Below are 27973 nucleotides of genomic sequence, written 5' to 3' on the forward strand. Positions count from 1 at the left end.
CTCAGAAGTAAGATTTTGGACAAGATTAAGGTAAAACCTCAGTTACGATATGGAATCTATGAATATGTATGTAAAGAAAACAGTAGCGAAATTGACCTTGCAGTGAATGATTGGCAGGTACATATAAATAACAGTGAACTGTAAACTAGCAAGATAGCGTCAAGTAATTCAAGTAAATAGTAACTGCATTTCTCCTGTGGAGCAGAATACACTTGCTCAGTTTGTCCCGACTTCTCAGAGGGGCCTGTGGCGTCATGCCTCATGGTTTGGCTTCTTGTAGTAGTCTCTGCAGTTTAGTATTAAGCTCCCTGGTTGATCCCACAACACATTTCTCTTGAAGCTCCCACAGTCTTCTTTGAATTTATTTAAGCCTACAGGGATACAATTGCGAGGTATAAATTGCAACAGAAAATATTAATCTTCTGACAGGGCAGCGAAAGGTGTTTGTCATTACATATGCTCCAAAACTCCTCGAAATATGCAGTTAAAATATGCCCTTACTGTCAGTATATGCCTTTAAAAATGCAGCTAAAATTCCTTAATTGTGCGTTTCTCTTAGATAAATTCTTTAAAATATGCAACTTAATTAATGAATAACCATCAAATATTTTCAATAATGACTATAATTCCGTGAATAAAATGGAGTATAACATAGGTTCTTACACGATAAGCTTGGTAAATTCTAAACATTAGAGTTTGTTTGAAGTACCAACATTTTTTCCATATTCTCTACATGAAAATTTTTCCTGTGGTCAGATAATATTTTCAATCTTGAAAATGATTGTTCAACATCACATGACACTACAGGTAAAAATTTAAGAGCAGCGAAATCAGACGACGTGAAATCATCTAGACTCTCGGAGCATTTGTCTCCTTCCAGTAACTGAGCGATCTTCCGAATCGTAGGCCAACCAGGATTTCTGTGAAGAACTGCATCTAATTTTCTTCCAAGTCTCACCGATCGGACCTGGCCAACTCTTGCTCTGTGTCCTGCGTTCTTCGCTGAGAGTCACTGCCTTCGTAACTTCCATGTTACGAGTCTCAAGTTTCTCAATTAGGTCTGGAAGACCATCCAAGTGCGCTCGAATGGATGAATGAATGAATTAATGAATGAATGATAGGCTGTGTAAAACTCTGTAATTCTTCAGGACGTCCTTGGCTTTCGGTATGGCTAAATTTTCGCCGTTTTCCAAGTCCTTTAGGACCTGGGACAATAAAGTAGTAATCTAGTGAAAACTGTTGTACAGCGAAATAAGCTTAATATTGGAATTCTATGTTGTGTTCGTTTTCTTTGCTTATTCAATTTATCCTGAACTACATACGCATCCATACCTCTTCAGCTTTTCTGTGGTTGTCTGCATAATAGGTTGCAGCTGAAATCCACGTTCCCCACCTTTTCAAGACCGGTTCAGGTGACAGAGGACGGAGAGGGTGAGCAGTCTCGAAAGCTCTCACTCGACTTGTTGGCTTGATGAAAACCTTCTTTGCCGAAGATATAAGGCTGTTGACCTCTGGCAATGTGTCTCTGACCTCTTCATCGACTCGATGGATGCCGTGAGCCAGACACGTGAAGTGAATAATTTTAGGGTAAAACACCCGGAGACACTCTGCGACCTTCAGCTTACATGCGGCACTGTTCTTCACAATGGTCAAAACCTTGTTCTCCCCACGTTTCTGATTTTCACGTCTCCATAGCACGCCTGAAAGAAAATCTAAGGACTTTACAAATTTTGCAAAATTGTGTATTATTTTATTATTGACTCGGGACATTATGTGAAAAACTGCACTCTTATATTATCTATAATTTATTTTAAACTATTCCATATTCGCGAAACTTACACAATGCTTCCTGCATTCTGCGTGCAATCGTTGCGTGTGTCGCTCGTTCCACTTCTTTGCACAGTAAGAGTTGTCCTCGTCCAGTCTCACCAGCAGAGTGTTTTCCAACTATGATGTGCACCTTATACCGACAGCAAGAATCAGTGGTTTCGTCAACGGATAGCCAGACAGGAGAATCGCCAATGTTTTTCCTAATATTCTCCAATGTCATAAACTAAATTAAAAAATACACAAAAACATGTGGACCCTACGTAGGAGACATACACACGAAAACAAACTATATCCGTTTTGGCTATTTTATTACGTATAAAATTGACCAAAATAATAGTCGTTTAACTCGCACAATAAATTATATTCTTTAAAAATAAGTTTATTTTGTTAAGCAGTGAACATTTCGAGACACTGGCGCCTTCTCAAGTCCATTCTACATCTGTCTTTTCCTTTCTTGAAAAACTTCACTCACTTAAAATTTAGTTTTTTTACGTTCAAGTAACAATGTTCATTTTACAAAATAAATAAATAAAAAGTCAAACATAATTTACATTTATTTTTCGAGTTTTTTAAATTAAACGACTATTATTTTGGCCCATGTATATACCAAATAATATCCATTGACTCACATACGTACAGAATTACCGAAAAACCTTACCTTTTCATACAATGGCTCCATAGTTCTTTCTGAGCATTGACTCGTGGGGAATATCTTTTCCTGTGTATTTTTTCAAGAAGGCCCTTAATCGTTAATTCTCCAGCTTATTCAAGGGAATGTTTGCTTTTATTAAAGCCTCGCAAAGATCTTCATTGAAATCATTTTTGTCACCCATATGCTTCGAAAATGAGATCAATGGTTGTTGTGAAGTTTTTAACCCTGTTTTGATTACGTTGTTCTGGTGCTGAGATGCCTTTTTATGCTGATCCATTTGAATTTTTTTCTCAACCCTGACGTAAAGCATAGGAGAAGTGAATAAATATTAATAAGTACGTACAGTTGTACAAAAATGTAAGAGAACAGCGTGTACCCGCGAGATTGTCACTCAATAAACTGAATTAAGACTATAAATAAGTTTCTGAAAATTGGAACTTCAATCCCCTCACAACATTTTAACATTTTAACTTTATCCCTGTTTTGCAGCTTCAAACGTGACTACCCAATACACTCGAGGTGTGAATTATAAAGCGCCTTTCGTTACAACTTTTAGTGTTTTATTCAGTATACGATGCGTTTCGGACCCTGTGGGTCCATCTTCAGGTGTAATTCGTCTTAATACACGCAGCATTTGTTCTCTTGAATCAGATGAAATGCAGACTCCTGGCACGAAAAGGTTTGATGTTACGTTACGAAGTTCGTACGTCAAACGGGGAAAATAAAGTGTTTATGAAGTTTTAGCAATAGCATTCTTTTTTCCGCCATAGTTTTCAAACATATCACTTTATTCAAGAGGCACATTCGTGAACACATGTTTGTCAACAGTTCACAGATGTTTTTGTACATGGTGTGGTCAAAGGTAAATTTTTTATAGTGCTAAAGATATAATTATTAAATAATAAACATTGAGAATAGCTCTTTAAAATTACTAAATAGCTATGGCTTGCGAAATCTGTTCGTTCATTTAACATAGATTCTGTTTTTCTTATTTTGTGGAGGTATGTGTGTGTCCACAGTTGGTCCAACAGATTTGGCTTACCATTGGCTTCATTATGTAATACTACCAAATTGTTTTCTAGATTGTTGATGACATATTTCGTTTCCAAGATATGCTATGCAATGACTGATCTTTCATAGTGGTTCAGCCTGAAAGCATTTACATGTTCCTGAAAACGGGTTTTGCAGTTTCTGCCTGTTTTCCATACATAGTAGGCAGGACAACTGGGGCACTCCACTGTTGTTTTATGTTTGCGTATTTGATTTTATGTTATGGATGATTAAGTTTGCTAACTTACTATTAGTTGAGAATTAAACTGTTACTTTTTTTTTAAGGTTAGCAATTTTTTGAGATATGGGGCCCAGGTATGGGATACTTGCGAATATTTTCTTTCATAGGATTGCCGTTCGTTGTCTTGCTTTTGTTTAACTGTTTTTTTTTAATTTGCAAGAACGCCGAAGGTAATTCCTAAAGGTTTTTTTGTTCCTTCCCATTCGTACATCGAAAACATGCACGCAAATTTACAAATGAAAGTAATAATTGTTTTATATTCTTGGAAAAATTATCATAAAAACCAAACTTACCTCTTTTTCACATAGTTGGCAGAATACTATTTTTCCGACCGTTTTGAAAGCACAATCGCTCCCGATCCATTTCTGTAAATTATTGGTTTTTGGCCTGCGCATATTCGTAATTTGAAGAAGGTAAAAACAGTCGATGTGAACAGCGCGGAAACACACGCAAGAATGATTCATATTCCGAACTGCCAACAGTAACTAGTAGGGCATTGTTGGCGCACTGCAGAGATTAGCCGAGCGACCTGAACATGAATTAACTGCGACCAACAAATACCGAAGCATGTTTCTACTCCGATAATCCATCTTGCAACAATGAACCATAACAAGTTTTTAGCATCCTTATCCGTGAGACTACCTAAGTGGAAAACAAGACTGTCCCTCCATAAGCTACCCACATTTACCTGAAAGACTTTTATTCTGATGGCTCGTCACGTATTTCTCATTTTGTAAATTTGTTCGCCTAATGTTCTGGAGGTTCTTGGGTTGTTGGGGAACAAAATGATCCTCAATATGACCTGTAAATGTAAAAAATATGCATTTTTACCGCTGTTTCCTCAAAATATGAAAATAATATGCTCAAACTCCAAAAATATGCAGATATACGAGGTGCGACAATAAAGTAATGAGACTGATTCTCTTTGCAAGATGTGGCAACCCTGCAGGCTCGCGTAGGCACAATATCTTTGACCTTGGTCTATAAGTGGCTTCTAGTCCAAGTGGCACATCGATGCAACTGTGCTCAGTCGTGGTTGTGCTGTAATAAGTTAACACGTGTTTGTATCTCTCGTTACGGTAATGGAACTGCATAATATTGCGCAACGGTATGCCATTTCTTTTTGCGTTAAATTGGGTAGTGAAGGCAGAACGAATGTTGAAGATGAAGACCGCAGTGGATGACCATCAACCTCACAGACGGATGTCAGCTTGGTCAGGGTGCGTGAACTCGTACAATTTGATCGAAGATTATCCGTGGAAATGATTGCAGAACAACTGAACATCAATCGAGAAACGGTTCGTCTAATAATAACTGAAGATCTTGGTATGAGAAACATTTGTGCAAGAATGGCCCCCAAAAATCTCAAACCACAACAGCGAGAAACACGGAAAAATGTGGCGGCCAATCTGTTGAGCAAACGGAAATCAATCCATAATTGTTGAGCCGTGTTATCACATGTGATGAAAGTTGGTTTTTCAGTACGATCCAGAGACAAAACGCCAAAGTTCGCAATGGTGCTGAAAGAGATCATCCAGACCAATAAAAGGTCACATGTCAAAGTCAAAAGTGAAATGTGTGCTTGCGTGTTTCTTTGATTGCAAGGGAATTGTTTATAAAGAATGGGTGCCTCCTGGACAAACAGTTAACCAATATTGCTACAAAGAAATTTTAGAAAGACTTCGTAAAAGCGTTCTTCTTTACTTCATGACTTTTACGTATTAAAATGTTTTGTCGGCCATTTCTGTTTTTACGAACTATAATTAACACAATGGACCTAGTCATTAAACTTGAGATTCTTCAGTTAGGACGTAAACTATGTGATCAAAAGTATCCGGACACCTCTTTTTAATGCGAAATCGACCATTAGATGTCACAAGAGGCACACTTTCCAATGTGAAAGTAGGCAGCCAGTATTGTGTTGTCAGTGGAGAAGCAGTAACAGTAGAATGGGACTAGTCATTGCGTGTTACCTGGATAACAAATCCATCGGGGACGTTTCAACCATTCTGAAACTGCCCAAGTCGACTGTTGATGATGTGACTGTGAAGCGGAAACGTGAAGGAACAACCGCTCCTACACAAAGACCAGGTAGAGCTCAGAACTGACGTAGAGAGACCATCGAGCACTGCAGAGAGTGGTTGTAAAAAATCGCTTGAAATCGGCGGAAGGAATCACTTGCGAGTGCCACTAGCAGTGCGGCTAGCACAGTGACAACAAATGGCCCTGAGCACTATGGAACTTATAAGGTCATCAGTCCCCTAGACTTAGAACTACTTAAACCTAACCAACCTAACGACATCGCACACATCCATGCCCGAGGCAGGATTCGAACCTGCGACCGTAGCAGCAGTGCGGTTCCGGACTGAAGCTCCTAGAACCGCTCGGCCACACAAGCAAGCGTGGATGATGGGAAACGAGTGATTTGGTGTGTTGAATCACACTACCATGTGGCGAACAGATGGCAGGGTTTAAGTTGGGCAAATGCCTGGAAGACCTTACCTGCCATTATATGTAGTGCCTATAGTGTGGGCAGGAGAGATGGTGTTACGAACTCTCGGTGTCCTTCGTGCTTAGGTTGTGATCCCCGTATTGGATTTCAGAAAATGCTAAATGCAGAAGGATGTGAACACATTTTACAGAATTGTGTGCTGTGAACCGTAGAGAAACGTTTTGGAGGAGATAAATGATTTTATCAACGTGGTAATAACATTACTGAATTGGACTGGTCTGCCCAAAATTCCGACCTGAACCCAATGGACACCTTTCAGATGAGGTAGAAGTCGGCTTCGCTCCAGACTCCAGTACCATCACCTTCTTTGGATTGGCATTTGGATTGCCACTCCTCCACAGGCATTCAGGCACCTCACAGAAAGTGTCCCCAGCAATGTTCAGCAACGATGTCGAAATTTCTGTCTTCCTGTATGTCTCCGTTGCGTAGTTTCCTTGAGAGTTAAGCATTTGAGCTTTTACACAATTTTATTTTGCTGAGGCAAACAAACGAAAACTCGCCTGACGATAATGCAGTGCCTTCGAAACGCGTCGTAATTGAAGAAATAAAGTTTAGCGTCTGGTTCTTTATGTTGAATTGTTAATAGGTCGCCCTTATAGTTGCCCGTTTGCGGAATGTTAACTGAGCCATCACTTCGATGTTTGAACTGTTTGTATCAGGTGCTCAGACTTCACACGTGCACACGTGCTTTTAAAGGCAGTTCCAGTAACACTCCCTTACCGTGAATAGTTGGAAACGAATCACTGCAGGATTCTCTCACTTCAAACTCAGTTCCGATTAACTATCGGAGTACTCGACAATAGGGGGTTTTACAGTAATGCAGTACGTAGGTCCGTTTCAAATTTTCTTCAGAGAAGGCATTAAATTCCTATGAAAATCTGGACCTAAAGTTCAAATTGCAAAGAAACTCAAGTGAGGTTCCGTGCGCCTTTCACATGAACTTACCACCAGTAAATCAAATACATACCACTTACAGAGGGGGGAAGCCTGAGAAGAAATTACAGAACCATAAACATTATTTTTTTGTCAGAGGACTTCGACGTCTGGTTTATGAAGCTCTGTGCTTCCGCTAGGAGCTTGCTTTGTTAAAGTATCGTCCCAACTCCGCCTCCTAATGGTACCCCGGACTTCCACAGGAGAGCACTCCCGCTAACAAGCTCCCAGGAATACCCACAAAGGGCGCCTCGTGGATGTCGTAACAGCCCGTAGAGCCATTGTGTGTCACCAGTCGCAACTCATAAATGTTAACGGAGGGTCGAACTCCACCTGCGATAGAGACGCTCATAGTGTTCAGTTTGTGAAAATTTCATCACCAGGAATGGTAAAAGTAAGGGAAATAATCTACACGGTGTCCCAGGAGGAATGATCAACATCGCCGGATATGACAGGACCGAGCATATGCAACAAAAAGCTTTATATAGACATATGCCCCATTCCGAATGGCTTCGGAGATAGAACACTTCGAATGTACATTGGTACTTATTCTCTGTATTATTCAATACATTATCAGATTGGCACGTGTGCACCAGTAAACATTACAGTATGCGCTACACAAATTATCAGTTGAAAAATACGTATTCTGACACACTATGGTAGACGTCACAGTATGGCTGTTGTGCAGTTCACAGTGTTAAGAGTATCCCATCGTCAGATTCAGTGCATTTGTGCCCTCTTAAGAGAATGTGTTGTATTGCTTACCTGAGTGCGTCTGCACGTCCCATAATGAGGGCAGCAGCGTCCGTGGCACAATGGGAAGGACCAGGCCCCTTTGTTTTTTTCCTTTATCACTCGTTTATTACATCAGAGAATTACACATTTTTAGACAAAATTTAACTACATGAAATATTGCTCCCAGTAAAGGTTAACATAAGCAGTGACAAAACTTCGTTGTCTTAAGGGTTTCTGCTGGCAACAAATTTTAAGGAGGCAATGTAAGGTTTATATCAATTTAGCTCAAACACTTAGCTAGTGATTGAATCACGACACAGACACTTCAACAATTTTGGTAACAAATAAATAGCGTGAATTTGTACTCACAGTAACCAACTAATCAACAGCCTTGCCATTGAATAAGTAGTTTGCCATTTGGAACGAATTAGCAACACCCCGCAACTAGGGGAAACGAATTACTGCAAGATTCTCTCACTTCAAACTCAGTTCCGATTAATTATCGGAGTAGTCGACAATAGGGGGTTTTACAGTAATGCAGTACGTAGGTCCGTTTCAAATTTTCTTCAGAGAAGGCATTAAATTCCTATGAAAATCTGGATCTAAAGTTCAAATTGCAAAGAAACTCAAGTGAGGTTCCGTGCGCCTCCCCATTAAATAAACAAACTTACAGTAATTAAATGAATAACAAATCAAACACTACTCTCCACTCAAACGCTTGAGTGGAAGCCAGGCCAAAATGAAGATTCCATTAACTGACTAACACTGAAGTCCCACTAAAGCTCAATCTCTGTGTTCCCAGACACACATGGGCAAACTTATACAAGATTTTGAAGGGAGCACATCAGTAAAACCGGTAGTGGAGCTAACTCGTGCCACTGAAAATTAAGGTACTAGACCGGGGCACAAGGTGGTGTACAATGAGGTTGCCTTAGTGCTATACTGCGCTCCAAAGTATTAGTTCAAATGTCTAATTCAAAATGAAGTACACATAAACCAGCAATAATTAACGAGGAGTGACACCAGGTCGCTCGAGGGGATGACAACACTTAATTGAAAAGACAAATGCCGGAAGCGGCAGTAACATTCTACATCTTCTCCGAGTTTTAACCGGGAGTCACTTCCCGCTATGCAAGTAAACATTTAACCAAGCACAAGGAAGGAACCCAAAAGAAAGAATTCAAATAAAACCCCAAAAGATTATAAAGGACAAGGAACCCCAACTGTTTCCATTCAAAAGAACTAGCTCTCCCCAAAGGCAGTGTAAACGCGAAGGCCACACTTAAAGAGGCCACCAAAACTGGTTACAAGAGGTCTTATACATTTGCTCCTTTTCTTTAAAGAAACACATGGCTGCTAAACTTCTGCTGGCTTCTGCTGGACGTCCGGTATGGCTCGTGTAGGATACACCAGGCAGCAACCCAAGCTAGGCGGTCGCAAGGCACGGCGAGCAAAATCAGGAGAGCAGACAGGCAGGCAGCCAACACACATCCTCCATGCTGAACCGACAGACCGCGTACAACCAACTCCACATATACGTGGTTGCTTCCACCTCGTACCTCGCGGCGTCTCAGCAGGTAACCACTCGCCCCGCGAATGCGGAAAACAAAGCAAGCAAGCAAAGATAAGTAACATTGAAGGATCGATAATGGACATCCAAGAGACTGGCGCGCCGGTAACGAGCGCCACGGCTCAGTCATGTTTTCACCTTTCGTTTGTACACCTCAGATTTCCGTCGGTAATGACCATCTTCAGACATAAAAAATACAAGCACATAGAGTTACTCTAATTTACAAAACACTCCTAACTATACGAATGTAAAGCAGAAAACAATTATGAAACCGCTGTAAAACATACCTACGCCTGAGCAAAAAAGTGTTGCTTTGCTTACACCAACGTTATTACATGTGATGGTGCATTCAAAATCGTTAGCCATATCGGTATCGTCAGACAAATAATAAAAATATTTTTTATAAATAACATCACTGAAGCGTACGTACTGCACACGAAGAGAAGGGTTCAGCTATACTGCAGTGCTGCGGCAAGAAACGTGCCTCCGTCCAAGTCCGCTAGATGTCGCCGTAGCACGCCTGTTTACGTGATTTCAAAGGTGTACATACCTTGTACCTAAATATATAAAAACTTGAGTTTATCTCTTATGGAAATAAATTAAGATAAAACGGAAATACTTGTGCTGACACGTCTTTGCTGCATTTAATGGGGAAGGATGCTTTATTAAAACAAACACCTATGTTCGAAGATAACATGGTCTATTTACACGATCTAATCAATTTAATTACACAAGGAATTACGGCCTACTAGTGCGAACATCATCAAACGTGGACAACGCGATCACGGAACACCCTCGCTTGACGGAAGCTCGTAATAAACCACAGGCACAACAGTAAAATTGAATAAAATGTTATTGGTCGCCACAGCATCACTGACACACGTCACCAATACAATCCCCCTTAATTATAAAGTGTCAGTATGTTAAAATATGTGTTACAAATTATAGAGTCTAGGAAGATAGAGTAACGTGTATTGCATCAGAAATCTCACGCATCTGCACAGTACAACTTTCATGACAGGTCAAATGTTTTGGCTCGTAAATCACACAATACTTTTAGTGTGCAAGCTACGCTCGTGCGTTCAACTCGCTGATCAAGAGTGGATAAAATTGCTCACAAAAAAGCCTATTTCGGTTACAGGAGTAACCCGTCCACACACAGCAACCTTCATTCACATGCTGCCTCACATATGTGCAGATCTGAAGATAGTTCTAGAGGAACCGGAACCGGTCATGTGAAAAAACATTTTTGCAGTCAAGACGGATTATAAGTAACACGGCTATAATTACATTTTTAACAGTCTGGATGCTGAGATTGATAAATATAGCCATCCTCCCAACGGAGGATGTTACAGTCATATCCACAGTGCAAAGCAAGGTCCCTCGAGTGATTGGTCCCAGATCGTCACTGTTGTAGTGTCCGGACAGTGGAGCGAGATAAGTTATTCTTAGGGGTCAGCTTTCTGAAGACTAGTGTTTACGGTGGTTGATGGAGAGCCCTGAAAAATAATCTGGCTGACAGTCATGCACAGATGGAGATGTCATTTTTGGGTCATCATTCAGACCGTCACTATGCGTGTCACTTGAAGATCGCACTCTCAGGCTCTAACATTTGCTAGCTGAAAGCGTGACCTAGAGAAATTCACTCAAGGCGGATTAAAGTCACTAAGATGTCCGTTTTCCTTTCCTCCAACAGAACACAGCGTCGATCAGCGCCTTTTCCCTGAAATCATTGGTGCAGATTAACAAAGCGGGGTGCATTCAGTGTGAAAGTCATTCATCTACGTCAGTTTCTCGATAGCGTTGTCAGTTTTTGTAAATTAATAGGTTTACTGTTCTTTCAAAGTTTCAGAAGTGTAATAATACTTAACAAACAACAGTATCACACTTGCATTAATGTGTTCACCATTGGTATCCCGTCTCACGCCCTGTATGCTTTTCCGAATGCAGATATCTCCCAGACTACTGGAAATTAGCTAAAGTGCTATCTATTTAGATGAAAGGAGACAGAAGTAATTGTGAAAACTATACGGGCCCCTGCTAAGAACGGGATGTGAATTATACTCTACAATAGCAACAGATAGTAGCAGAAAATGTTGAAAATATTCTGCTTGAAGATCAAACGGGGCTTCACACACTTCATAGACTCTATGGAAGCTTTCGGTAAAGTAAATACACAAAAGCAGCTGTAGGTAATCAACAAAGGAGGAGTATCCCTGCACATAGTATAGAGATCAGAAAGCGTATTACAAAGGATCAGACATTTCCAGTGCAGGAAATGGAAGCTCTGAGAACTGTACAAACTTATGAGTAAGACAAGGATGCTGTTTGCCTCCGATTCTTTTTAATATTTATATTGACAACGTGCTTAGGATAAGTAAATTAAATTTTTATACTTACGATTTCAACCCAAGGAAATTATTCTGCAACATTACTCTTTGCTGAAGATAAAATTGTGAAGGCTGATGCGAGAACACTCTCCAAACAGTTGCTCAGCTTAGTTGTATAACCTGTTAATATCTTCAAAGAAACCAAAAGTTACGGCTTTCAGGAGTCATCAGCCAATACAGAGCAAGATAATAATAAATGGCGGAAATGGGCATAAAAAAGGAAATAGAGGTGTTTAATAATTACATTAACGGAACGATCTATAGAACCTGCAGAACTAACTTAAGAAAGGAAAAATTACTTAAGTTGCACAAAACGATATCAGTAGCAACCATGACATGGGGAAGTGAGCCGTGCGCTGTAACAAAAAGAAATGAGCGAAGATTTCAAGCATTGGAGGTGGGATTCCTGAGAAGAGTGGGCTGGGTGCATACTATCCGACAGGAGGAGGAATGCTGACATTAGAGATGAATCGGAAGTGAAAAGCTCACATGAGTAAATTAACGAATACAGGAACAACTGAAAGGACCATGTCACAAGAACGGAAGACGGAAGAATATCAAAATTAATAACCAATTATTACCCGGGTTGCGGAAGATTCGTAGGAAGAATGAGGAAAAGATGGAAAGATCAATAATGAGAACCAGGACGACTTAATGGACAAGTGTCGGGTGTATGCAGAAAGAAGAATAAGAAGAAAATACCCCACACTTCCCGACACTCTATTAAACACTCCAGATACAGACACCACCCACAGGCTCTCTGTTGTGAGAAGGCCCTTGCAATGCTTCAGGTAGCCCTGTTCATACGCAACGAGCTAATCTCTCGCTGCAAATATAATTCGGGGAAAAGAATAACCTCTTTTAATATAAGATGTGCTGTGATGAGGATTTGTCGTAAAATGTTAGGCATGAGTACAAATTTCAGTCCAGCCTCGCCTCGTGTGATTGGACATTGTTCTGCTAGAACATATCATATCCAGAGGCTACGACGAGGGTCATCACCTCGTGATCTAAAACATGTTTGATGAGGTTGTTATATTGCGCTCACAAGATACTGAATGGATATAACCGAATAAAAACGTTAAAAATACCAAGATGATTCTTGAACCACCCAGCAGTATCGTTTATCTGTAAGACTCCTTTTCTGTTAATAGATTTTTGTAGATTAATGAATCTAAAGACCAGAGGAGCAAGAATCCCTGACGAAAAATTAGCATCTGCTGTAGGAGATAGCTGTGACCAGTAGGTTTACAACAGTAATTAAATAAGCACTAATTGTCAGACTGCTAAACATTTGCTTTATCAGTCTACGTTCACACATTCAGGACTTAATGAGTCATATTTCCCGAAATAGATGTTGAATTTCCTGGAATAGTGGGCGTCTATCTTCAAGCGTGACAGTTTCTACAGGTATTCCGTAACACTCTACCGTGAGTCAGTCGAACCTGTGACTATTAGTGCCGTCCTTCTTTGTATACGTTTCGTATGTCCTCCTTTGTATACGTTCCGTATCTCCTGTTAGCCCTATTAAGCACCACCTACGGCCACTTTAGCAAAATTCTTGGACGGATCGCACCAATCTCTTTTATACGCTGCCTCTATTTTCCCAGTTTCCTACCAAGGAACTGAAGTGTGCCACGTACGATCGAACCCATGTAATCATGCTTGTTTATGCAGCTGGATATAGTGAATTTCATACAAAAGCAGATTCTAATTTCACAGATGAGCAGTGACCTACTGTTTCAAACTTACTACAATTGTTTTTTTATTTCACGCTAAAGTTACATTTAGTTTCATAAAGTTTTATTCTATCATTCTGTGCTCTACCTTGAATCTAAGCCAATCTGTGATCGATGTAGTTTGTCGAACATTGATACATAGGGGGAGAGTGGGCAGATGCAAATATGAGAACATGCTGAAGAGTGATGCCTCTGAATTTCTTAAATAAACCAACAGTCTTAACACACTATATTTTTATTGCATGTGTCTATATATTTGCAGCCCTCTGCCATTAGAGGGCTCTGAATCGTAGCGTGTAACATGGCAGTGTGTAACGTAATTGCGTTTGTGTGAAGAAGAAGCGACCGGGCGAGGTGGCGCAGTGGTTAGCACACTGGACTCGCATTCGGGAGGACGACGGTTCAATCCCGTCTCCGGCCATCCTGATTTAGGTTTTCCGTGGTTTCCCTAAATTCGTTTCAGGCAAATGCCGGGATGGTTCCTTTGAAAGGGCACGGCCGATTTCCTTCCCACTCCTTCCCTAACCCGAGCTTGCGCTCCGTCTCTAATGACCTCGTTGTCGACGGGACGTTAAACACTAACTACCACCACCAAGAAGAAGCGTGCTACAAAAGTGTTTGGAATTCGAAGAGCTCGTCGATACGTTAACTACCCCTTCCTTCAGCATGACATTGCCAGACCACACAAGCGCGCTGCGACATCTGCAATAATCTGACGCCTTGGACTGACTGTTATCGATCGTCGTCCATATACTCGTAGTTCCAACGTGGCTCCATCCGACTTTCATCTCTTTCCAAAACATATCGAACACCTTCGAAGACTTCACTGCGATACTGGTGAAGCGTTGAGAGCACAGGTGAGGTTGTGGCTCCATCAACTCATTCAAAGAGTCTTCAGTGACAGTATCAACAGACTGGTCTCTCTTTGGGAGAAATGTGTTCGTCGACAGGGTGACTAAGCTGACATATAAAAACACTACAGGCCATTAAAATTGCTACACCACGAAGATGACGTGCTTCAGACGCGAAATTTAACCGACAGGAAGAAGATGCTGTGATACGCAAATGATTAGCTTTTCAGAACATTCACACAAGGTTGGCGCCGGTGGCGACACTTACAACGTGCTGACATGAGGAAAGCTTCCAACCGATTTCTCATACACAAACGGCAGTTGACCGGCGTTGCCTGGTGAAACGTTGTTGTGATGCCTCGTGTAAGGAGAAGAAATACGTAGCATCACGTTTCCGACTTTGATAAAGGTCGGACTGTAGCCTATCGCGATTGCGGTTTATCGTATCGCGACATTGCTGCTCGCGTTGGTCGAGATCCAATGACTGTTAGCAGAATATGGAATCGGTGGGTTCAGAAGGGTAATACGGAACGCCGTGCTGGATCCCAACGGCCTCGTATCACTAGGAGTCGAGATGACAGGCATATTATCCGCATGGCTGTAACGGATCGTGTATCCACGTCTCAATCCCTGAGTCAACAGATGGGGACGTTTGCTAGACAACAACCATCTGCACGAACAGTTCGACGACGTTTGCAGCAGTATGGACTATCAACTCGGAGACCATGGCTACGGTTACCCTTGACGCTGCATCACACACAGGTGTACTGCGATGGTGTACTCAACGACGAACCTGGGTGCACGAATGGCAAAACGTCATTTTTCGGATGTATCCAGGTTCTGTTTACAGCATCATGATGGTCGCATCCGTGTTTGGCGACATCGCGGTGACCGCTCATAGGAAGCGTGTATTCGTCATCGCCATACTGGCGTATCACCCGGTGTGGTGGTATGGGGTGCCATTGGTTACACATCTCGGTCACCTCTTATTCGCATTGACGGCACTTTGAACAGTGGACGTTACATTTCAGAGGTGTTACGACCCGTGGCTCTACCCTTCATTCGATCCCTGCGAAACCCAACATTTCAGCAGCATAATGCACGACCGCATATTGCAGGTCCTGTACGGGCCTTTCTGGATACAGAAAATGTTCGACTGCTGTCCTGGCCAGCACATTCTCCAGATCTCTCACCAATTGAAAACGTCTGGTAAACGGTGGCCGAGCAACTGGCTCGTCACAATACTCGAGTCATTACTCTGGATGAACTGTGGTATCGTGTTGAAGCTGCATGGGCAGATGTACCTGTACACGCCTTCCAAGCTCTGTTTGACTCAATGGCCAGGCGTATCCAGGCCGTTATTATGGCCAGAGGTGGTTGTTGTGGGTACTGATTTCTCAGGATCTATGCACCCAAATTGCGTGAAAATGTAACCACATGTCAGTTCTAGTATAATATACACTCCTGGAAATTGAAATAAGAACACCGTGAATTCATTGTCCCAGGAAGGGGAAACTTTATTGACACATTCCTGGGGTCAGATACATCACATGATCACACTGACAGAACCACAGGCACATAGACACAGGCAACAGAGCATGCACAATGTCGGCACTAGTACAGTGTATATCCACCTTTCGCAGCAATGCAGGCTGCTATTCTCCCATGGAGACGATCGTAGAGATGCTGGATGTAGTCCTGTGGAACGGCTTGCCATGCCATTTCCACCTGGCGCCTCAGTTGGACCAGCGTTCGTGCTGGACGTGCAGACCGCGTGAGACGACGCTTCATCCAGTCCCAAACATGCTCAATGGGGGGCAGATCCGGAGATCTTGCTGGCCAGGGTAGTTGACTTACACCTTCTAGAGCACGTTGGGTGGCACGGGATACATGCGGACGTGCATTGTCCTGTTGGAACAGCAAGTTCCCTTGCCGGTCTAGGAATGGTAGAACGATGGGTTCGATGACGGTTTGGATGTACCGTGCACTATTCAGTGTCCCCTCGACGATCACCAGTGGTGTACGGCCAGTGTAGGAGATCGCTCCCCACACCATGATGCCGGGTGTTGGCCCTGTGTGCCTCGGTCGTATGCAGTCCTGATTGTGGCGCTCACCTGCACGGCGCCAAACACGCATACGACCATCATTGACACCAAGGCAGAAGCGACTCTCATCGCTGAAGACGACACGTCTCCATTCGTCCCTCCATTCACGCCTGTCGCGACACCACTGGAGGCGGGCTGGACGATGTTGGGGCGTGAGCGGAAGACGGCCTAACGGTGTGCGGGACCGTAGCCCAGCTTCATGGAGACGGTTGCGAATGGTCCTCGCCGATACCCCAGGAGCAACAGTGTCCCTAATTTTCTGGGAAGTTGCGGTGCGGTCCCCTACGGCACTGCGTAGGATCCTACGGTCTTGGCGTGCATCCGTGCGTCGCTGCGGTCCGGTCCCAGGTCGACGGGCACGTGCACCTTCCGCCGACCACTGGCGACAACATCGATGTACTGCGGAGACCTCACGCCCCACGTGTTGAGCAATTCGGCGGTACGTCCACCCGGCCTCCCGCATGCCCACTATACGCCCTCGCTCAAAGTCCGTCAACTGCACATACGGTTCACGTCCACGCTGTCGCGGCATGCTACCAGTGTTAAAGACTGCGATGGAGCTCCGTATGCCACGGCAAACTGGCTGACACTGACGGCGGCAGTGCACAAATGCTGCGCAGCTAGCGCCATTCGACGGCCAACACCGCGGTTCCTGGTGTGTCCGCTGTGCCGTGCGTGTGATCATTGCTTGTGCAGCCCTCTCGCAGTGTCCGGAGCAAGTATGGTGGGTCTGACACACCGGTGTCAATGTGTTCTTTTTTCCATTTCCAGGAGTGTATTTGTCCAATGAATACCCGTTTATCATCTGCATTGGTGTAGCAATTTTAATGGCCAGTAGTGTATGTTGACGAAGAATAAATATGTAGAATGTTAGTAACGTTTAATTTAAAAAGCATTACGAGTTTGACATAAAAAATTCGGTGACATTCCTTATCAGCACGCCGCCGTATGATGGACGGTACTGCGGGAGAGAATCGACCGATAACCACCGATAACCGCGTTTGGAGTAAGCAAACAGAACTTTAAAAAAGTGCGCCTGTGACTTAGAACAAGCAATGCTTGAACATGTGTCTGGAAAGCGGTCAGTTACTCTCAGCTGAGCTGCTTGCCAAACTTGTCGCGCACGGTACTTCTTGAGAGCAATCCGAGAACACCAACCGCCACGTGCAACCACAGAAACGGTAGATTTTGCCTCCTGTTGACATCAGACTTCGATTCGTTTTGAACAAATGGGGATTACAGTGTTTTATGGTCGATCAAAAGTTGCGTTCTTACACAGGTTTCTGCCATGAATCATGCTTGTACAGAGAATGGTCATTAGTTGCAACAGTCGTGTACACTGTCAGATCAAGTGTCCGGACACGTCTCACTGGGCATCAGTATGGGGAGTGTTCACCCTTCACGTTGATCACAGTTTGAATGCTGCTCAGGATACTTTCAATGAGGCTTCTGACCGTCTGTGAACGAATAGAAGCTCTTTCTTCCTGAAGAACCGAAAGTGGAAAACGTACTGGATATGGACACTCGGATCTGGGGAGAAGTCGACTTCCTAACTCTTTCCAAGTGTGTTCCATTGGGTTCAGATTCGGACTCTTGGAACGCTAGTCCATTTCAGGAACGATATTCTTCACATATATTGGCCTCCGACGCTGCTTTATGGTAGGGTGCATCGTCATGCTGATAAAATCGTCTTGAAACAACTCCTATGATGTAAGCAGTACACAATTCTGTGAAATATGTTCCGCATTTAGCATTTTGTTAAGCGTTATAAGGGGACTACACACTGTCCATGAAGAACACTCCCGTATAAGAACACCACCTCTTCACTGTTGCCCTCCTGCAGGTCTGGGGGTTAGAATAACCCCGAGGTATTCTTGCCTGTTGTAAGAGGCAACTAAAAGGTCTGACACTTTTCGGCCTTTATGTGATGGTCCCCTGTAGGGTTTGACCTCCATTTTTCAAAATTTTTCCCGAAGAGCGAAATCAGTCTCTGGGACTGAGGATGAGCGTGAAGCCCTACCAACAGCTGCTTTTGAGCTCTTCAGCCACCGGTGGCTGTCATGTTTCCCCCTAGCAGAAACCAGGGAAGGGAGTGACCCAAGGGACCCTTCCTAGGGAGAGGAGCTGAAGAAACCTTACGCTTCTCTGGCTCAGAATTGGGGACTGAAATCCTCGATTGTTTGGCGGGGGGGGGGGGGGGGGGTCCTGAAGTAGGTGGTGTGGGAGCAACAGGGAGGGAAGTGCTTCTCACCATCAAAGGGGCAGGTGTAGTCTCCCAGTTCTGAGAGGCGGCAGGAATTCGAGGAACTCACGGAGCGACAACGGTTCTCGGAGTGGCGGCGTATGAGATGGTCATAGCCACAGGATGTAGGCGCTCAAATTTCCTCTTAGCCTCAGTGTAGACCAATAAGCAATGGCCATCCTGCCAGGTGGCCTTTGCTGCAGCTGGGTGGCGCCCATGGGAAGGGACCCTGGTCGGAGTGGGTGGCATTAGGGTGGATGACTCACCATGAAACGTAGTACATCATCTTTTGCTGGTGGTCCGCCGCCACCAGTCTCTAAGTGGGCAAATGCTAAGAAATATGACCCAAAGTCGTTCTCCTCCCTGGCCACACTATGGGAGGAACGCCAGGTTAAGGATGGCAGTGAAGCTAATTGGCCCAGTACCTCATATGTACGAGAGTTGATGGGGAATCTTTCATGACCATGAAGCCTCACTTTTTTGTGGAGCATTTGGAGGACAAGTTTGGGGAGGTGGAGGGCTTGTCCAAAATGTACTCAGGGTCAGTTTTGATAAAAACAACTTCCTCTGCCCAGTCACGGGCATTACTCGCTTGTGGCAAGTTGGGGGATGTTTCTGTTACCATCACACCTCATAGGAGCTGAAATATGTTTCAGTGTATTATATTCCACAGGGACCTTCTTTTGCAGTCTGACAACAAGTTGCGCGCCAATTTAGAGCAGCGAGGTATTCATTTCGTCTGGCGCGTCCATCGGGGTCTGAGGGATAACTGGGTTGCCACCAGTGCCTTGATCTTGGCATTCAAGGGTGACACATTGCTGGAGGAGGTCAAGGTGATGGTCTACTGCTGTGACTTCAAATCATATAACCCTCCCCCGATGTGATGCTTCAAGTGCTGGAAGTTCAGCCATATGTCTTCCCGCTGTACTTCCAGCCCCACCTGTCGAGATTGTGTACATAAATCGCATCCCAATACTCCATGTGCCCCCCTCCCTTCCCCTCTGTGTCAACTGCTAAGAGCATCATTCATCTTGCTCGCCAGACTGGCAGGATTTTACAGAAAGAGAGGAAATTCATGGAAAATAAGACCTTGGACCGATTGACCTACACTGAGGCTAAGAGGAAATTTGAGCACCTACGTCCTGTGCATATGATCTCCTCATACACCACTGCTATGAGAACCATTGTCACCCCATCAGTTCCTCGAATTCCTGTCTCCTCTCAGAACTGAGAGACTACACCTGCCCCTTGATGGTGGGGGGGGGGGGGGCACTTCCCTCCCTGTTGCTCCCACACTACCTACTTCAGGGACAACACCCCCCCCCCCCCCCCCAACGATCGGAGAATTCAGTCCCCCACTTCTGAGCCGGAGAAGTGTAAGGCTTCTTCAGCTCCTCTTGCTAAGAAGGTGTCCCTTGGGTCACTCCCTTCCCCTTTTTCTGCTAGTGGGAAAGATGACACCTGCCAGTGGCTGAAGAGCCCAAAATCAGCTGGTTGTAGGGCTTGATGCTCATCGTCAGTCCCAGGGACTGATTTAGTGAAGTCCTCCCAGCCAGGAAACCTAAGGAACAATGCGAGCAATCGAAAAAGAAAACCCCCAAGAAAAAGGAACTTGCATTGGCACCCACACCTACGCTAACTACAAGCTTTGTGTCTGAGGATGGGATGGTGCTTCTGGCGTCCACTGAGGATCTGGATTTCGCTGGACACTCTGACACAATGGATATAGACTGCTCAGGCAAAAATTCGGTCGCGGCAGATGACCCTGAGATATAAACCGCCTCATTGAATGTTCCATACCTTCCCAGTCTCACGATGATGTCGTTCTCCAGTGGAATTGCGGCGTTTTTTTCCACCGCATGGGTGAGCTATGGCAACTGTTGAGCATTACACCTGCTTTCTGCATTACCCTCCAGGAAACCTGGTTCCACGCAATGTGGACCCCTGCCCTGCATGGCTGTAAGGGATATTAAAGCAACAGTTGCGACTATAATCGAGTATCAGGTGGAGTTCGCGTTTATGTCGTAAACTCAGTCTGTAGTGAAACTGTGCCCCTTCAAATCCCCTCTTGAAGCCTTGGCTGTCAGAATACGGATGACGGACGACGCAGGAAATAATTGTCTGCAGTGTATAGCTTCCTCCAGATGGTGCAGTACCCCTGAATGTACTCGTATTAGCTGCACTGATTGATCAACTTCCTAAATCTTTCGCCGGCCGCGGTGGTCTAGCGGTTCTAGGCGCTCAGTCCGGAATCGCGCGACTACTACGGTCGCAGGTTCGAATCCTGCCTTGGGCATGGATGTGTGTGATGTCCTTAGGTTAGTTAGGTTTAAGTAGTTCTAAATTCTAGGGGACTGATGACCACAGATGTTAAGTCCCATAGTGCTCAGAGCCTAAATCTTTCCTACTTTTGGGAGATCACTCTAACCTGCTGCAGCTCTACAAAGCCCTTATTCAATCCCGCCTTGACTATGGGAGTCTTGGTGTATGGTTTGGCGGCGCCCTCAGCGTTCCATGTGATCGACCTAGTGCACCACTGTGGCGTTGGCCTAGCGGCAGGATCTTTTAGAACGAGTCCGGTGACGAGTGTCCTGGTGGAGGCCGGAGTCCCTCTGTTGCAGATCCGACATGCACAACTGCTCTCCAGTTACGTTTCACACATTCGTAGTTCTCCAGAGAATCCGAATTACCGTCTCCTTTTTACACCCGCGGCAGTTCATCTCCCGCATCGGCGGCCAAGTCAGGGTTAACGACTGCGGTTCGCGTGTGATCCCTTTTGTCTGAACTGGAGTCCTTCCCTTCACTACCTCTCATCCATGTCCATCCGCATACACCTCCATGGTGTACAAGTAGACTGCAGATTCGTCTGGACCTTTTGCATGAGTCTAAGGACTCGGGTACTCCTGCTGCTCTCCGCTGTTACTTCCTCTCGATTCTTGACGTGTTCCGGGCCTCTGAATTGGTTTACACCGACGGCTCGATGGGTGATGGTCATGTTGGCTTCGTCTACGTCCACAGAGGCAATTTTGAACAACATTCCTTGCCCGATGGCTGCAGTGTATCCACTGCAGAGCCGGTGGCCATCTCTCGTGCACTTCATTACACCCGTTCATGCACCGGGGAATTTTTTCTTCTGTGTACTGACTCCTTGAGCAGCCTACAAGCTATTGACCAGTGCTACCCTCGCCATCCTTTGGTAGCGTCCATCCAGGAGTCCATCTATGCTTTCGACTGTTCCCATCTTTCAGTGGTGCTCGTGTGGACTCCAGGACACGTAGACACCTCAGGCAACGAACTTGCCGTCAGGCCAAACAGGCTACGCGGAAACTGCTTCTGGAGAGGGGCATCTTTGAACCTGGCCTGCGTTCTGACTTCGGCCGTAGGGTTTTTCGGCTTTGGGAGATGGAATAGCATAACAGTACACAAAACAAACTGTGTGTCATTAAGGAGAGTACGAATGTGTGGAAGACTTCCATGTGGGCCTCTCGCAGGGAATCAATTGTCCTCTGCCGGCTCCACATTGGCCACACTTAGGTGACCCACGGTTACCTCCTGCGCCTTGAAGACCCGCCTGAGTGTCGGTGCGGCGCCAGTTGACAGTGGCCCATATTCTGGTGCACTTACCCACTTTGACTACCCAGCGACGAAATCTTGGGTTACCGGACTCGTTGCCGCTAATTTTATTTGACAACGCCTCATCGGCTGACTTAGTTTTCCGTTTTATTCGTGAGGGTGGGTTTTACCATTTGATCTAAGTTGTAGCGCATGTCCTTTGTCCCTCTGTGTCCTCCACCCTACTGCTTCTAGGGTGGACTTTTTACTGTGTTGCAGAGTGGCTGGCGTCTCCTTTTTTATTCTCATGGTCAGCCAGCCGTGGTAATATGCTTTGTTGTTTTAATCTCTTCGTCCAGTTTCTTGCGTTTCTGTGGATCTCTTGCCCCATTTTGTCCATTTACATGTTTGTTGCCCTTCATCGTTCTTGTAATTTTTCCTTTCATTCCGTTTTGAGTTGTCAGTCCTGTTTGTTTTATTCTCACACTTGGGGCATTGTTTTATTCGGAACAAGAGACTGATGACCTCGTAGTTTGGTCTCTTTCTCCCACCAACCAACCAACCTCTTGACTTTTGGCGCCTCACATGATGGCAGGTAACGATCTTCACGCATTGGTCAAACCCAAATCAATCTATCGAATTTCCGCAGGGTATAGCGTGATTAATCACTCCAAATAACTTGTTTCCACTCTTCTTCGCGTTGCTCTTTACACAACCCGCAGGCCTCTCAGGAATGATTCCAGAAGTTAGTGGCTCATGGGGAGGAGCTGCTCGATCTTCGTACTCCATTCTTTTTTACTTCGTAGACGGAATCGTTGTGCTAGGGCTGCTGGTAGCACTTCCGAACTAAGGTGTGATCCCTTCCGCGGATTTCATTTTTTGCAACCACCTCCGCAATGCTTTACGATACCTGTCAGTAAGTACATGTGATCTACCTAGTCTTGATTTACCTGTTCTTGTTTCCTCGCGTTTCCACTTCACAGTAACATTGCCAGCAGTCACTTATGGCCGATTTAGAAGGGTTGAAATGTCCCTGATGAATTTGTTACTCTGCTGAGGTCAAATGGCTAGTCCACACTCGAATTAGCTGAGTACTCCTGACCGACGCATTCTGCTGTCAATGCTTCTCTGCCTACAAGACAATACTCCTCACCTCCGTTTATACTGGCACATCCACTCCTCGTGCCGTCCAGGTGGCACTTGCGCATTACGTCGGGATGTTTCTGATCAGGTACTGTATTTGCATGCCTTTGTCTTCCAACATGAGCCGCAGCTCACAGTGCACAGGTAATCCAAGACGTTTCCTCAAAGGTCGATAGGGAGAGATACTACTCATTAGTGGCGATACTTTCTTCTGGTGACATGTAAAAAGCCTAGTGTATAAGGCGGTTGTTGAAACCGAAGAGGATCGCCTGGTTAGATCTTTCGTTGCCTATGACACTGTTGGAAAGCACCGTGTTGATCCATACGCTGCAGAACTAGCGCGACGACAGAAGCGTCACGATGTCCGCCTCGGTAGTGGCGCTGTCAGCGTGGCAGATTGCTAACCGAAAGGAGCCGATTTCGATTCCCGGCCGGGTAGGGGATTTTCTCCGCTCGAGGACTGGGAGTCGTGATGTCCTTACGTTCGTATCATCGTAATTGACAAGAAAATCGTCTCCAATGCGCTGTCTTATCATCTTTCAGTTGCTGATACGGTGAAAGCGAACGACCCGAAAGCCAATAACCTAAAATAAAAAAGCGTGACGGCACTAATTCAAACATCCATTGTTATCTAGCCCATTTGAACGTCGCGCAAATAAATAAAATCACTACAAAAGTGTCTATTGGGATTTTTATCATGGTCTACAGATCAGCAGGGAATTTCAATTTTTCTAACTTTCGTTAGTAATTTTCGATTTGGTTATTTCATTTTCACTGGTCCATTAATAATACAAGCTTTAAGACCCCCCTCTCACTCCCTCCCTCACTCCCTCGCCGGCCGAAGTGGCCGTGCGGTTAAAGGCGCTGCAGTCTGGAACCGCAAGACCGCTACGGTCGCAGGTTCGAATCCTGCCTCGGGCATGGATATTTGTGATGTCCTTAGGTTAGTTAGGTTTAACTAGTTCTAAGTTCTAGGGGACTAATGACCTCAGCAGTTGAGTCCCATAGTGCTCAGAGCCATTTGAACCTCCCTCCCTCCCTCCCCTCCCCCCCGTTCGGCAAATACCGTCATGGAGAGCCTTCAGCGATTTTGACCGAGTGAAGTTACTGAGTAAAATTTTTTTTGTTTATTTATAGACGCAATCACATGTTTATGACAGTCATAACTGGTTTCGGCCATGCAATGACCATCTTTAGATTCTAAAGGCGGCATACACTGAACACAGGTTCATGCGTTGTATTTTTGTTGAGTTTGAGTTTGACAACGCATGAACCTGTGTTAAGTGTATGCCGCCTTCAGAATCTGAAGATGGTCATTGTATGGCCGAAACCGGTTATGGCTGTGTCATAAACTTGGGATTGCGTCAATAAATAAACAAAAAAAATTTTACAAAAGAATGTCACTCATTCCATAGACAAAATGTCATTTTTACACACCGAGATGACAAAAATCATGGAATATCTCCTTATATCGTGTCGGACCTCCTTTTGCTCGACGTAGTTAATCAACTCGACGTGACATGGACTCAACAAGTCGTTGGAAATCCTCTGCAGACATATTGAGCCATGTTACCTCTGTAGCCGTTCAATTGCTAAAGTGCTACTGGTACATGGTACATGATTCTGTCCACGAACTGACCACTAGATTATGTCCCAGGGAATTTGTGTCGGGCGATCTGGGTGGCCAAATCATTCGCTCGAATTGTCCAGTACGTTCCTCAAACCAATCGCGGATGGCCCGGTGACATAGCGCATTGTCATCCATGAAACTTTCATTGTTGTTTGGGAACATGAAATCCATGAATGGCTGCACATGGTTTCCATAACCATTTCCCGTCAGTGATCGGTTCAGCTGGACCAGAGGACACAGTCTATTGCTTATACATAAAGTCCACATCATGATGGAGCCACCACCTGCTTGCACAGTGCCTTGTTGACAACTTGGATCCATACCTTCGTGGGGTCTGCGCCACACTGGAACCCTACCATTAGCTCATAACGACTGAAATGGAGGCTAATCTGATCAGGCTAAGGCTTCTGTCTCTAGAATCCACCCGATATGGTAACGAGCCCAGGAGAGGCCTTCAGGCGATGTCGTGCTGTTAGCAAAGGCACTCGGGCCGGTCGTCTGCTGCCACAGCCCAAAATTCTCCGCGCTGACCTAACGGATATGTTCGTCGTACTCCCCAGAATGATTTTTGTTATTTCACGCAATGTTGCTTGTCTGAGAGCAGTGACAGCTCTACGCTAACGCCGCTGCTCTCGGTCGTTCAGTGAAGGCCATCGCCCACTGCGTTGTTCGTGGTGAGAGGTAATGCCTGAAATTTGGCGTTCTCGGCACGCTCTTGTCACTGTGGATCTCTGAATATTTAATTCCGTAACGATCTCTGAATATTTAATTCCGTAACGATTTCCGAAATGGAATATCTCATGCGTCCTGTTCCAACTACCATTCCGCGTTCAAAGACTGTTAATTCCCGCATTCAGTATTAGTCAACACTGTGTACATCAACAGCCAAGAGCAGCGTTATGTAATTTCGGCTTCTGCTTTTATCTAGTGTCTCAAACAAAACATTTACTTAAGAGTTATCTTTATACTGACAAGTAATCAAGATCTGTTTGTATTAAACTTTCGAGTTACTCAGAACTTACGTTTTTCTGACCAAATACTGTGATTAATGGTAGGGCTAGTGGATAATCAGGTATTCTTGTAATCAGTTTTTGAATATCTTGGGATTTTCAATTTTCTGTCTAATGTCTCTCCGTAGTATTGCACATTTTCGTACCAAAATATAAAACACCTTTGTGAATACTGGGTAGGGATGTATAGCCATACAGCAATTACTTTTACTTGTAAAATTGCGGTTGTTAATAGCATTCTTAATTTTAAATACTATCCTGTTTTTATCCACATACACATTAGGAAGTACATGTATTGTCACGTTAGTGTGAGAATGCGCAGGTACTTGCAGAGACTTGTGCGAGATGCTAACTTATCAGCTTAAGACAATGTTCAAATTGCACAGTTCTTAAGAATAAATATTTGTTTTCGCCTTGGCTACAGTACCCGAGAAGATAATACCATATGACAGTGTTCAATTAAAGTAGTCAAAATGCGCAGCAGTGTCGTCTGCATGTCCACATAGAGATTTCTAAACGCAGCAGGCTGTACCAACTGATCTTCGTTAGCTTGTCTACGTGTTGCTGCCACGTAAGTTCAGTATCCACTTAGATCTATGGGAATTTCGTACCTGGAATAAAACCTCGTCTAGTATTTATTTGTGGTAATTGTAAGCATTTTTTGCTTGTAATTTCATACCATGTTTTTTGCTTAATTGGAGTGTTGTACTTGTGCGAAGTAAAAACTACACATTTTCTAAAGTCATAGCTGCAATTATAATACACGAACAAAACAGTCTGCAGTACTAACGTTATGTTTTCAACATTAATAAGGAAATGGTAGCATTAAAAATTTTCTAAATATATTTATCTGTCGTACAAGTTGACACGAGATGTGTAGCCGTATCGAACGTCACAATGGATAGCATCGTATTATGCCACTGCATTTTCTTTTATATTGACACATGTTGGTAAACACTGCAAGTCATAACGCTACTGTGTTCACTGAAGAAAGCTGTCTAAATGCGTATCATATCAACTTTGTCTGTTTTGGTGTCCCTGCTCCAGGAGAATTAGCAGCAGCAGCATCTGTCGGCGCAGCCAAACTGACACTCGCAGCGGGAGGGACCGTAAAGCATTTCTCATTTACTACCGTGGCTGTTGGCGCCTTCGCAACAGCGTGAACTACCGACATTAGCCCACTTTAGCACGCTAACAATGTTTTACGGCTGATGTTTGCGCTTTGGCTTCACTATTAACATTATGCATGCCAACGCGGCACTTCGTTCTTATCATGCCTCTCCCCATCTCCCAGCTGTCATCTCGCGGTGCGAACGTAGTAGAGGCTTGTAAGACGTCTGTTACTTCACTTTGAACAATTAGAAAGTGGGTGGCTGACTTGAGTCGCGACGGAACCTTTACGAAGGTCCAAGAACTATACATAATGTACAGAGACATGTAAGAAGAAAGAATGTTACATTTTATATGAGCGATTGAAGTACGAGACACTTTGCGCAAAATGGGTATCATATTTGTTAAAACGCTGATGAAGAAAAAAAAATTAGTATTTCCTTTAGCGTTTTAAAAAGAAGCATGTATAGTGTGTTAAGGGTGTTTGTACAGATTTTTTGCTATTTGGTACCGTAATATGTAACTATTTTAAGAGTCTTCGATTTTGTTTCTTCGTGTCTAATAAACTCCCCACCAACACGTCACATAATTTACTAATGTTTTCTGCTTGCTCATAAGTGCACCTTAATGTGGGCTACACCTGTCAGTAAAGACTAACCTTTCGCGTCCACACTTCAA

At 44.2% G+C, this 27973-nt stretch overlaps 1 protein-coding gene and 1 non-coding gene across 3 annotated transcripts in view; both read left to right on the forward strand.

The window, feature by feature from the left end:
* Positions 1-27973, forward strand: part of LOC126234471 (serine-rich adhesin for platelets-like) — a 121276-nt gene that overhangs the window by 68975 nt on the left and 24328 nt on the right. The window lies entirely within an intron of this gene.
* On the forward strand, positions 14001-14073 carry Trnaa-cgc (transfer RNA alanine (anticodon CGC)). The gene has a single exon. It is a non-coding gene; the product is annotated as a tRNA-Ala (tRNA).

Source organism: Schistocerca nitens, chromosome 2, assembly GCF_023898315.1.
Source record: "Schistocerca nitens isolate TAMUIC-IGC-003100 chromosome 2, iqSchNite1.1, whole genome shotgun sequence".
Taxonomy (NCBI): domain Eukaryota; kingdom Metazoa; phylum Arthropoda; class Insecta; order Orthoptera; family Acrididae; genus Schistocerca; species Schistocerca nitens.